This window comes from Poecilia reticulata, linkage group LG20 (assembly GCF_000633615.1).
Source record: "Poecilia reticulata strain Guanapo linkage group LG20, Guppy_female_1.0+MT, whole genome shotgun sequence".
Classification (NCBI taxonomy): domain Eukaryota; kingdom Metazoa; phylum Chordata; class Actinopteri; order Cyprinodontiformes; family Poeciliidae; genus Poecilia; species Poecilia reticulata.
Window position 1 is genome coordinate 18,283,830 of NC_024350.1, and position 11,090 is coordinate 18,294,919.

Below are 11,090 nucleotides of genomic sequence, written 5' to 3' on the forward strand. Positions count from 1 at the left end.
ACACTAAAGAAATCTGTTGAATGTTCTCCAGGGACACAGACTGGAGGAGCAATTAGAAACCTGTCAGACTGCAGTGAAAAAGCAGCAAGTTTCCTGAAAGACGAGGCGATCAAGGCTTTTACCGACAACCTGCCGGATCATGCTAACCCTTTGTGTTCAGAAAATGTCAGTGTTTATGCAACACAGAATTAAACCACCTTAAAAAGCTGCAGAGGAAATGAGGCTTTTAGAGGAAGTCATGCCAACAGGTTTTAATTTTAAAATCTACCAAATAAGTTTCCAAAAATGGAAATTAAAGCCTTGAAGAGCTTCTTTTTATTATTATTATTAAAAATTGAAATAACTCTAGTCAAATGTAGGTAAATTTCTAAGTTAAAATAAAAAAATTTAATATGAAAAAAACATTTACTTCATGAAATCTGTGCAATTTTCTTAGCTCTGAGTAAAAAAATTGGAATAAAATATACCGACTGCTTTCCTAAACAACAACTGTCTGACTCTAACTTAACATATCTTTATTATTTTTTATTTAAAACTTGTTTTTTTACATGTTCAGACGCTGAACAATGACGCACACTGATGACATGTCAGCTTGTTTTTCGTCTCCTGGGCATCTCATTTATTTTCTGCCTAAATCAGATCTCTGTGAATCACCAGATGTTCCCTAATATATTTAGCTCCCAAAATATGTGCCTGTTTCTCTGCTCCTCATTTTACACAAGGGAACAAATAATAAACTGGATGGTTTTTCTTCTTTGCGAGTTCAGAAAAATGTCTCGAGTTTATCTGACCTGTCTTTGTAGAATTAAAATACTGTAATTGAGTAAAAGTTGTAACGTAATTATAAGTTAATAAGAATGAGGCGAGAGCTAGCTCCAAGTTATTGTTGTCATAGCAACTCTATAGCAACTGCCATGACGTTTGGTTATGGTATCTACCAACAGGGTTGTTAGCTACAAAGTTCCCAGATCTATGTATTTAGTATATTTTATTTGTTAAATATAAATATTAGATACATTTATTTCCAAATAGCTGGAGATTATAACATAACTCCACGGCAGCTAGTTTGTGCACTGATCTGGTTAGCTAGGTGCCGTTCAAAAATACCCATCTAAATAAAAAATAAAAAAACACACCATTGTGTTTAAATTGTCCACTTCTTTAATTTGCAGACGTATTTAGAGCAGGATGTCGTTTTCATAGCAGTGGAACTGAATGTTGAAATGGCAAAAGATGGAACCAAGATGGAGATGATGAATAATAAAAGAAGCAGCCCGAGGACAAAGCCCTGAGGAACACCACGAGTAAGAGGAGGAGTGGGAACAGAAGGTTTCTAAAACACTCAGACAACGTCTGGCGACAACAACCGTAATACATTCAACTCATTTAAATTCTTGCTCTAATTTTGAGTCTTCAGCGCGTCTAGATGCCTGAATCCGATAAGCTGCTGCCTTAATCAATCATATCTTCCTGCTCAGGTGAAGGTATCACCATGGAGACAAAACAAGCCTCTGCACTCATATTTCTGTGTTACTGCTGGACCTACATTGATCAGATGAACTCTGACGTTTAGACTGACTGGTCAGCAGCCAGCAGGTCATTTTGTTCATGACTTCCACCTGAAGATCCATCTGTGATGTGATTTTCTGACTGGTCAGGCCTGCAGCAGCTCCCTCCACTCTGCAAGACACTCGTGTTGCTGCTCAGAAACAACTCAGATCATGAAAGACGGGAGAAGAGAATAAATGCATGAAAGCAAACAGAAGCTGCTCAGGCTTTTTGCTGCTGCTTTCTTTCCAAACAGAGAACAAACCACTTTACAAACTCAAAACATCTGCTGGTTTCTTTATCCCGATTTCTCGCCATCATGTTGGGATGAACGTCTTTTAAGCTGGAACAAAACAGCATTGTTGTGTTTTCTTTTGTCTCAGGTGTCTCAGTTCCTCCTGCATGTATCTTTTAAAACACAAGAGTGTCTGGCTTTTGGTTTTTTATTATAATTATTTGGAATGTAAAAAAGCAAAGAGGAAGACGAGACGTTCGGCTGGAGCAGCTGGTCCTCTTCTGCACGGCCGTTCTCTCTGTAGACTTTGAATTAATAGGAGTTACAATAACATTTAATTTACCTTGAAGTAGTTTTAAGTGAAATTGAATTTGAATTACTGAGTCTGGTCTGTGTTGGTCCATTAAATGCAGAGTTTGAAAATAAATCTGATTTAATGGAAACTAAAGTTTTTTGGTAAAAGGTTTTTACGCTTTTTGGACGTATCAAAATATTCGTATTATTGCAAAACTGCAACAAAAACACTTTTTTTTGCATCACACGAGTCACACGGCCAACAGCAGAATGTTACCACTGCTGGAAACGCAGAAGAAGACGACAGGAAGTGGCAGGAGGATGAATATCTCATGTTACTGTTTACATTCGTTGCTGCCAAGATTTTTAATGACTTATCGTGTGAACGACCTTATTCAGGTGTGATTTTAATTTATTTTTCTTATTTAGTGGACACTCTACAATTGCAAAATTGTGTTTTTTACGCTAGAATATAGAAAAATATTTGCTTATTATTATAAATACTAAGGAACTTTTGACTTGGTTGAAGCTCAAGCGTTTTCCTCGTCACAGGATCCAATACACAGACGATGATTTCTGAAAACTAAAAAGCCGAACCAAGGCTATTTCTGTTTTTATGCCTTTTTGAATCTGTTTCCATGGCAAACCTGCAAAGAAAGAATAAAACCTTGAATTCATTGTTGACGCCTGAACATCAACCTCAGATTGTTGCCATTTCAACACGGTGTCACAGGAATTTGGGATTAAAATATTTGTCACATAGAAAGAAAACCTTTTCAAGGAAGCAGATATTCCCAACATGATGGCAATAAACACGGCTGATATTGGGAGTTAATGCGTTAACATTCCTTCTACCACAAAACGTCTGTATGAATCTTTATTTTTCAACTGAACAACCTACGAGAATCCTGTATTATATTTTATAAAAGTGTCTAATTATGTGAGAAAACCAAAGTTTTCTGTTTATTCAGTCAGTATTTAATACAAGATAATCACAATTCAGAATATTATAAAACATTTAGCAATAAAAAAACCCAAGTTTTGTAAGAAAATAACCACTTATCAATATTTACAAGATCAATTAACTTTAGATTAAATAATGAATTGATAATTTTCCATCTCCTCTCTTGGTGATCTTGTTGTGTTAGCAAATATTTCTAAATTTACTTGTTTGGGATGAATAAAGGAAGTTAATTTATAAACTATATAAATATTTTTTCCAGCTCAAGAGGCTTAGCAGTGAAATACGTTCTGAATAATAAAACACTCTGACGGATTTTAATTTAGATTTTAAGGAGATTAAAGTTCATGAAAGCCGTTAATCTTTGTGAAATAAATAAAGTTAATGATTTAATCCTCCTGCTTCTTCTAATACCCTCTGTGGTTTATGAAGGTTTACACACAATGCAGAAAAATTAAAAATAAAAATCCCCAGATGAAAAAAAAGAAACGATTTTGAGTGGAAGCAGGAGAAGCATCTATCCATCCATCCATCCACACACACACTCAGGGGCAATTTAGACAGACCAATTAACCTGACAGTCATGTTTTTGGACTGTGGGAGGAAACCGGAGAAAACCCACCATGCACAGGGAGAACATGCAAACTCCATGCAGAAAGACCCCAGGCCGGGAATCGAACCCAGAACCTTCTTGCTGCAAGGCAACAGCTCTACCAACTGCGCCACTGTGCAGCCCGCAGGAGAAGCAATTTTGCTAAATGATTTCAGTTCACTGGAGCTGCAGAGACACGAGGAAACATTCCTGGATGATGTTTTCATTTCCTAATAACAGAAACACGGTTGACCTTTCACAGCTGAAAGCAGCACTTGGTTTCTGAGCGTCTCCTGATTGCAGCCAGCGAAACCTCGCCGGCTTCTTCCTGACAGGTCGGGTCAGAAATCATGGCTGCTGATCTATGATTTCAGGAAACGAGCAACACAAACTGAAGCGTCGCTTCTCTGAACAAGTGGCTGACAAAGTTAGAGAAACAACATCCTGTTTAGACCAGTGAATGGATTCGGAAATAACCAAAACATTCAGAGGAAATGACTACTGCTGATTCTGAAGCAATAAAGCCAAAGGAAACTATGAAAATAAAATCATTTTATGAGTGAAATGTTCAAGATGAAGAGTTTTGTTAATGTTTAATGCAAAATTACCATTTACCGACTATTAAAACTGACTTTTTTTATTTGTTTTTGATTGTAGCTTGTTTTAAAATCAAACCGTTTTAGACAAAACTCTGCAAGTAGCACAACTAATGCTGTGTTTTTGCATTTTAGGCAATAAAATGTTAATTTTCTTATTAAGAAATAAATTAAATTAGTTTTTATTTGTATCTTTTAACGTATTTCTAATATAAAAAATACTTTTATCATCCGATTAATTGATTAATCGTTAGAATAATTGACTCTAACGAATAATCTAACGTTTTTCTATTTATTTACAACAAATGTAGTTAAAAAAATGAACATATGAATAAGGATTCATTTTATTTAATGGGACAGTCATATTAATGAACATACAATGTTGTTGTAAATGAGCAAAATGATCATTTTAATCTGTAACAAACTAAATACGAACATTCACACAATTTCATACATAAAAGCAAGAAAAAATATATAGTAAGAAAAACTCAAGAGGTTTTATTTTTAGACTTTAAACAACCAACATAACCAACTAGAAGTTGCCACTTAAAGGTTGGAACTGATTAAATTTTTTCTTGTGCAGGAGGATAAAGCTGCCGAGTCCGGAGTGTTTCAGAAAACAGCGGGAAAAGCATTTAGATCGACTTTTAAAGCTTTTCTACGTCCTGCGTCTGAGTTGCTCCAGCTGTTTGATGCCGTCTGAGTGGATCTGCTCCTTCCTGTTTGGTTTTTTCTGCAGCTAAACTCGGCTTTGCAGGACGTCAGCGTCTCGCTGATGAAGACTTTATTCAAACCGCAAAAACAAACTGACCAACGCAGATTGAGTCTGGTCATTTCGACCTCAGACACACATTCAGGTCGACACGCTGCAGGAAAAAAATGATGCTTTTGAACATCTGTTACCTGGAAACTCAGATTGTTCCATTTGTTTAAAATGAAAGCATCTTCCTCTGCAGATATTAAGACGGGTTGTTACTCAGGGACGTAATTAAACCTTTAGATTTGGGACATGCAGGTGTTCCTGATTGATAGACAGCCATTATGTGTATGTAGCCGCAGCATCATTAGTATTCTAACAAGGCTGAAACGTAATTAGTGCCGAGACAAAGCATCAATAATTACATTTCTGAGTAATTACCTTGGACTCGTTATCAGTTTGTGACTCAGGAGTTTGTCGGTTATCTGTTTGGGCAGAGCTGAGTGAGGATGAGGAGCAGAAATTCATCCAGAAATCAGGCAGGAAGGATTCGCCACAAACTGTTTGCTACGACGTCTTTTAAGTAAATATCGAGCTTTTTTAGTTCAATTGGGGAATAAACTAATTTGTATTCATGTTATGACTTGTTTACAGTTTAATCCAATTATAATGATAAAATTTTGGGTTTCGGTCTCATAAACAAAGTTCAGGTGTTTGACTTTTGATTCTGCTGAATCATGTGAAATATTTTTAAAAACCTTTTAACTGTCTGAGCTTCTCTCTGCTTCTGTTCTTGATTGAACGGTTTTGGCTCTAGCAGTTATTACCTTTATCTAACTGATACAAATAATCATTATTTATGATAAATATAAGTTAAGTGAATGTTGCAGCTGTCAGAATATGAGATGGTTTAAGTTTCACTGCTGACATATTTCTAGCATCATTCATGAGAGAAACTTCAGGAGAAAACAGCAAAATTTATAAAAAACAAAATTTCCTGGATGAACAGATGGATGGATGGATGGATGGAGGAACACATGGATGGATGGATGGATGGATGGAGGAACACATGGATGGATGGATGGATGAACTAATTTATAAATAGGTCATTTTTAATATTTATACAACAGAAAAGACGATCGATTCCAGTAACTGAAATATTTTTCCGTTTTCTATCAGATAACCAGACGTCTCTAAACTAACCAGACGTCTCTAAACTAACCAGACGTCTCTAAACTAACCAGACGTNTAACCAGACGTCTCTAAACTAACCAGACGTCTCTAAACTAACCAGACGTCCACCATATTTTCCAGACATCATGATGAATATTTCCATCAATCAGTTTTAGTTTTAGTCAGAACTCAGGTTCTGCGTTGTTTCATCCTGACGTTATTCAGCCTCCCGCTGAGCAGGAAACTCATTTCCTCCAGCTGGTTTATAAACGACGAGGCGACGATGCAGCATCTTAACCTGAACCGATTCTGAACCAGCAGCTCACAGGCTGCAGATCTGCAGCATCTCTGGAGCTGCTGTCCTTAATCTGCTGCGCTGATCCACTGAACGATCAGCTCAGAGATTCATTTACAGGCTCCAGTCGCTGCTGCACCTCCTGATGTTTTATCAGATAAATACACAGACAGCGAATGTTTTATGACTTTAACAGATTGAGGTTTTACTGCAGGAGCTTTAAATCACCAGAGAAACATTATGCTGGAAAACTTCTCTCACGTTAAACTACACTCACTGTTTAAACTCTAAAAAGAAAACATGAAATAATGAACTGGCTTCATTAAACAGCCATTTTTATAATTCATTTATTATTAAATTCAAAACACAGACACAGTTTTGACTGTATTTCTGTTAAAAATACAAAATAAAAAGTAAAGACGCACTTCGAAACAGAAAATCCAAGTGTGGCAACACAAAACAACTTCACCTTTAACCTTATTTATGGTTTATTGTGGTGCTGCCAATCATTAAAACATTTAATCAGATTAAATACTTTTTACTTTCACGCGAGTACAAAACATGTTGAAGTAGTGCTACTTCTATGAGAGTACAGTTTTTATTTTATTTTTTAGTTATTGGATGCTTTACCCCTCTCTGATGCCGCCCTGGGCAGCTGCCCGTATCGCTAACATCTAAACCTGCCACTGCATGAACATTAAAAACATGCTTAATGTTTTATAATCTTAAACCAAACATGTGTTATTGAAGAAGGAAGCCATTTTGATCTGAACGTTAATCTAGAAACTTGAACCAGAGCGACGAGGCGTTTGTCCTCCTCCAGCTGATCGACTGCCGTAAATCCTGAACTTTTATTGATGTGAAAAACTTTCACCTTTTGCTTTCTTTTTATCTTTTGAGACTTTTAGGCCAAAACAGAAGTTAAATGAATCTGAATTACGTAATATTAACACATAAAAATGTTCAGATTAATCACTGACGTCTTCCTCATTATCAGCTCTACCGGTAACAGGGAGGACATGTTTTAAACTCTTTTATTATCCATCATTGCTCCTGCAGCTGTTTAACGAATCTCTAATTATTCATTTCTGCACTGCAGATGTTTGTTTTTTTCTCCTGACATTCAGGCAGAAAAACATTTGGGATGTTTTCGGTTCCACCTTGAATAAAACCGAAAACGTTCACATCTTGTTCAGTTGATGAAAAAAATTTAAAAAAAGTTGTTTACTTTGTGTTTTTAACCTCAGAGACTTTTGAAGCCACGTCCCTTGACGAGATGCCACAACCTGTCGGCTACAGGAGGGTGAATAAATGTCTATATTTACCTTTTAGCAGCCAGAAGAACTGGACTCTTCACCACCTGCACCTGGATCATCTTACAAAAGCAACTCATTTTCCTTCATTTTGTATTTTTAAGGCTCCTGCTGCTGATTTGAAGTCATTTTGTTGCTGGAGGATAAATTTAGTGAAAATGTTCCAAAAGATAAATTTTCTTTAACCATTTAAGCTCCATGAGGATTGAACACAATAGAGTTTGTTTGTTAGCACTTAAAAAACCGAAAGAAGAAAAAAACAGGAGTGGGAACTATTTCCCAGAATGCTTAGCGGCGTGTTTTTGTATCCTGAGATGGAAATGCGTTACTTTGATATGACTCTTGTGTTATTAAGGCAAATGTTTAATTTAATGTCCTGTTCACACTAAATGTTTCTGGGTGTAGTGAAATTTTGTTCATGCAGTTTGAACAACAATTTCAAAATAAGTTGTTATTTTAAGTTGATATTATGATTGAAAACCATACAGAAATGTGAGTTTTTTAACTAGGTGAGGAAGTTTTTTTCTTGCAAACTGTGAAATTATTATTTGGTTTAAATTAGAGCATGAAGTTAAAACCTATAAATCAGTGTTTATATAACTTCTTCTTCTTGTTAAACCAACTTCATGAACTTGTCGACTTAAATTACATTTCAAGGCAGCAGGTGGATTTTCATCTTCCAGTTGAACCTCCTTCAGATGTTTTACAGTGTAGATTGGCCCCGAAAAGTTTCACGCAAGAAAAACGTTGCAGATAAACTGAAAATCAGTTTCATGTAAACGAGGTTTAGGATTTCCAACATCAACAGTTTAAGCTTCTTTCTGTCCATAAACATAAAACTGAGCTGTTATCTGGATTTGCTTTGTTTTGATGCTGAAATCAGTTTTTTTTTTTTTCACCAAAATTAATTTTTTTAGCGTTAAGTTGTTCTAATTAAACCCGACCGAAACAAAACAGTATGAACAGTTTACGACCCCAAAGTGTTTCATCAACATCCTCTCCATATGTCAGCCATTCAGAAGTGGCCAAAGTGTTTCGGCTCAGTATTTTTAAAATGGGTTGAGTTGGTTCAGAAGCATCCGGATGAAGAAACGTTTCCACTTTGAAAGTCTGAATTTACCTGATTTAAATATTCCTGTGGTCAGAGGAGAAAGCACTTAAAACCGCTGGCCTCAGACATTTTGCATGAAAAGCACTTAAAAAAGTAATTGAGGTGGAAGGTTGAAGGGTAAATGGACGGGTGTGTTCTTTTGTTCTGGCTCTACTTTCAAACCCATCCCACCATCTCTGCTGCTGCCTTACATTTCATGTAATCACCCCAAATTATTCACCGCAGCAACGCGAACAGGGAAAGAAAATGATCCAAAATGAGCTAAAATTATAATTACTGGAGACTTTTCAGGGAAAATTGATCCACGTTTAGGTGACTAACCCGACTTGTGATTGGTTGGATGATGCCGTTACTTTTTTTTGGGTGTCAGAAATGTGACAGGACCAACTGAGGGCTGGTGCTGCTTAAAACGACGGGAACAAAATGATAATCAACACATCTGAGTAACGTCAAACACAAACAGTCGGCAGAACTGACTGACTTTCAGCTCACAAACAAACTCCAAACATGTCCGGCTTTACGTGCAGCTTCTGCGAAGTTAATGGCATCTGATAAGGGAGATAAAAGCTGCAAATGGCACAGGCAGACGTCGGCGCTGCTTCAGCGCCGTAATTAGGTTTAATAGAGGCCAATTTCTTTTATTTTTCAGGGGTTATTCTGTGCCGTTGTCGCTTTGATTCCCGCCTCAAAGAAATTTGCACGTGAATCACAGAGTGGCAAAAAACACGGCGAGTTATGCAGACATGTGTTTAAAGAGCAGGGTTCGTACGGCTGAATTTCAATTAGGGAGCTTGATTTCTGTGCAAAGTGGTTAATATTCAAACTGCAATGGTTTGTAATAAAGTGCAATCAAACGTTTGATTAAAAGTCGGAATGTGGAAAACATTGTTTACAACTGAAGCCAGGAACATAAAAAAACACACACAGTTTTTCTTCCTGTCTAAAATTATTTCTATGTGCTAAAAGCCACTATAACACAAAACTAACCTACAAGTAACTTTTCAGCAGGATTTAAGAGTTTAAGTCAATAATTACTGAATATTTATGAAAAAGGTCTAGTTTACTCAGTTATTACACTTACAAAAAGTGAAAAATGTCTTCTATAAGTGAAATAACCTGCCAGTGGAACGTGTACTTTTATAAATTATTCACTTCAAACAAACTCCTATAAGTTAGTTTTGTTTTGTTTCAGGTCTACAAAGACATTTGCACCAGAAACTGGACCAAAATACTTGGTAAGATTTTATGATTTAGAAGACAGAGAATTTTTAAATAATCTTTTGTAACTTTTTTGCATACTGTTTAAACATTTAACAAGATTTGTTTGGATTGATTCAATGTAATTAATATTCATTATTCCTGATTCCCAAATGATTTATTGATTTTGTATTTGGAACATTAAACTGAAATTGTTTGTTTGTTTTTTGTTAAATATTGTTTTGTTGTAGCATTACAAGACATTATTAATCCCAGCAATAAATTATATAATATAATGGTAAGTTGAAACTGTTTTTGTTCATTTGTGTATCGAAGAGGTGCTGGAAAACTTACCTTGAAAATGCTTGAAAATGCTTGAATTGGGAAAATGTCTGAACCCTGGAAGAGAAGCAGAGAGAATCCTGTTAGAGGGTTTTGGAAAAGTAAAGTTTGAGCCTGTATGTAAACTTTTTAACATTATTAATAACATAAACTCAGAGTTGAGCTCACACTTCTTGTTTTTGAAGATCTTTGCAGTGGAAAAAAAAAAGTACTATAATCCCAAATTAAGGTAAATGTAAAAGAGAATAAACTCTGAGTCAGGACGGTGTTATATCATCATACGAAGCGGTAAAGATGTTAATAACGAATAGGAGAAAGTTCATGGTGTCATTTGGGTCATTATGTAACTCCAGCTCACAGATAAATGAAAGGTCAACAATCTGCAGCAGTGTAAAGTCCTGGTACTTATTTCTGAGAGCTGCTTGGAGAAACAATCTTTAATGGTTGAGAACATGATCACATTATCGCTCCAAAGGAAGCAATTAAAGGTCATTCTCAGCTTTTAAAGAAGATGCTTTTTGAAAGAGAACAAATAGATTTTTGGTGTTGATTTAAAGGAATGTTACGAGAGTTTTCTGTGTAACATTTTATTAAAAATAGTCTGAAATGGACTTTAAAGGAAGAAATAAGTTTGTGGTAACACTTTATTTGAAGGGGGTGAATAAGACTGACATAACACTGTCATAAACATGACATGACACTGTCATAAACATGACATAACACTGTCATAAACATG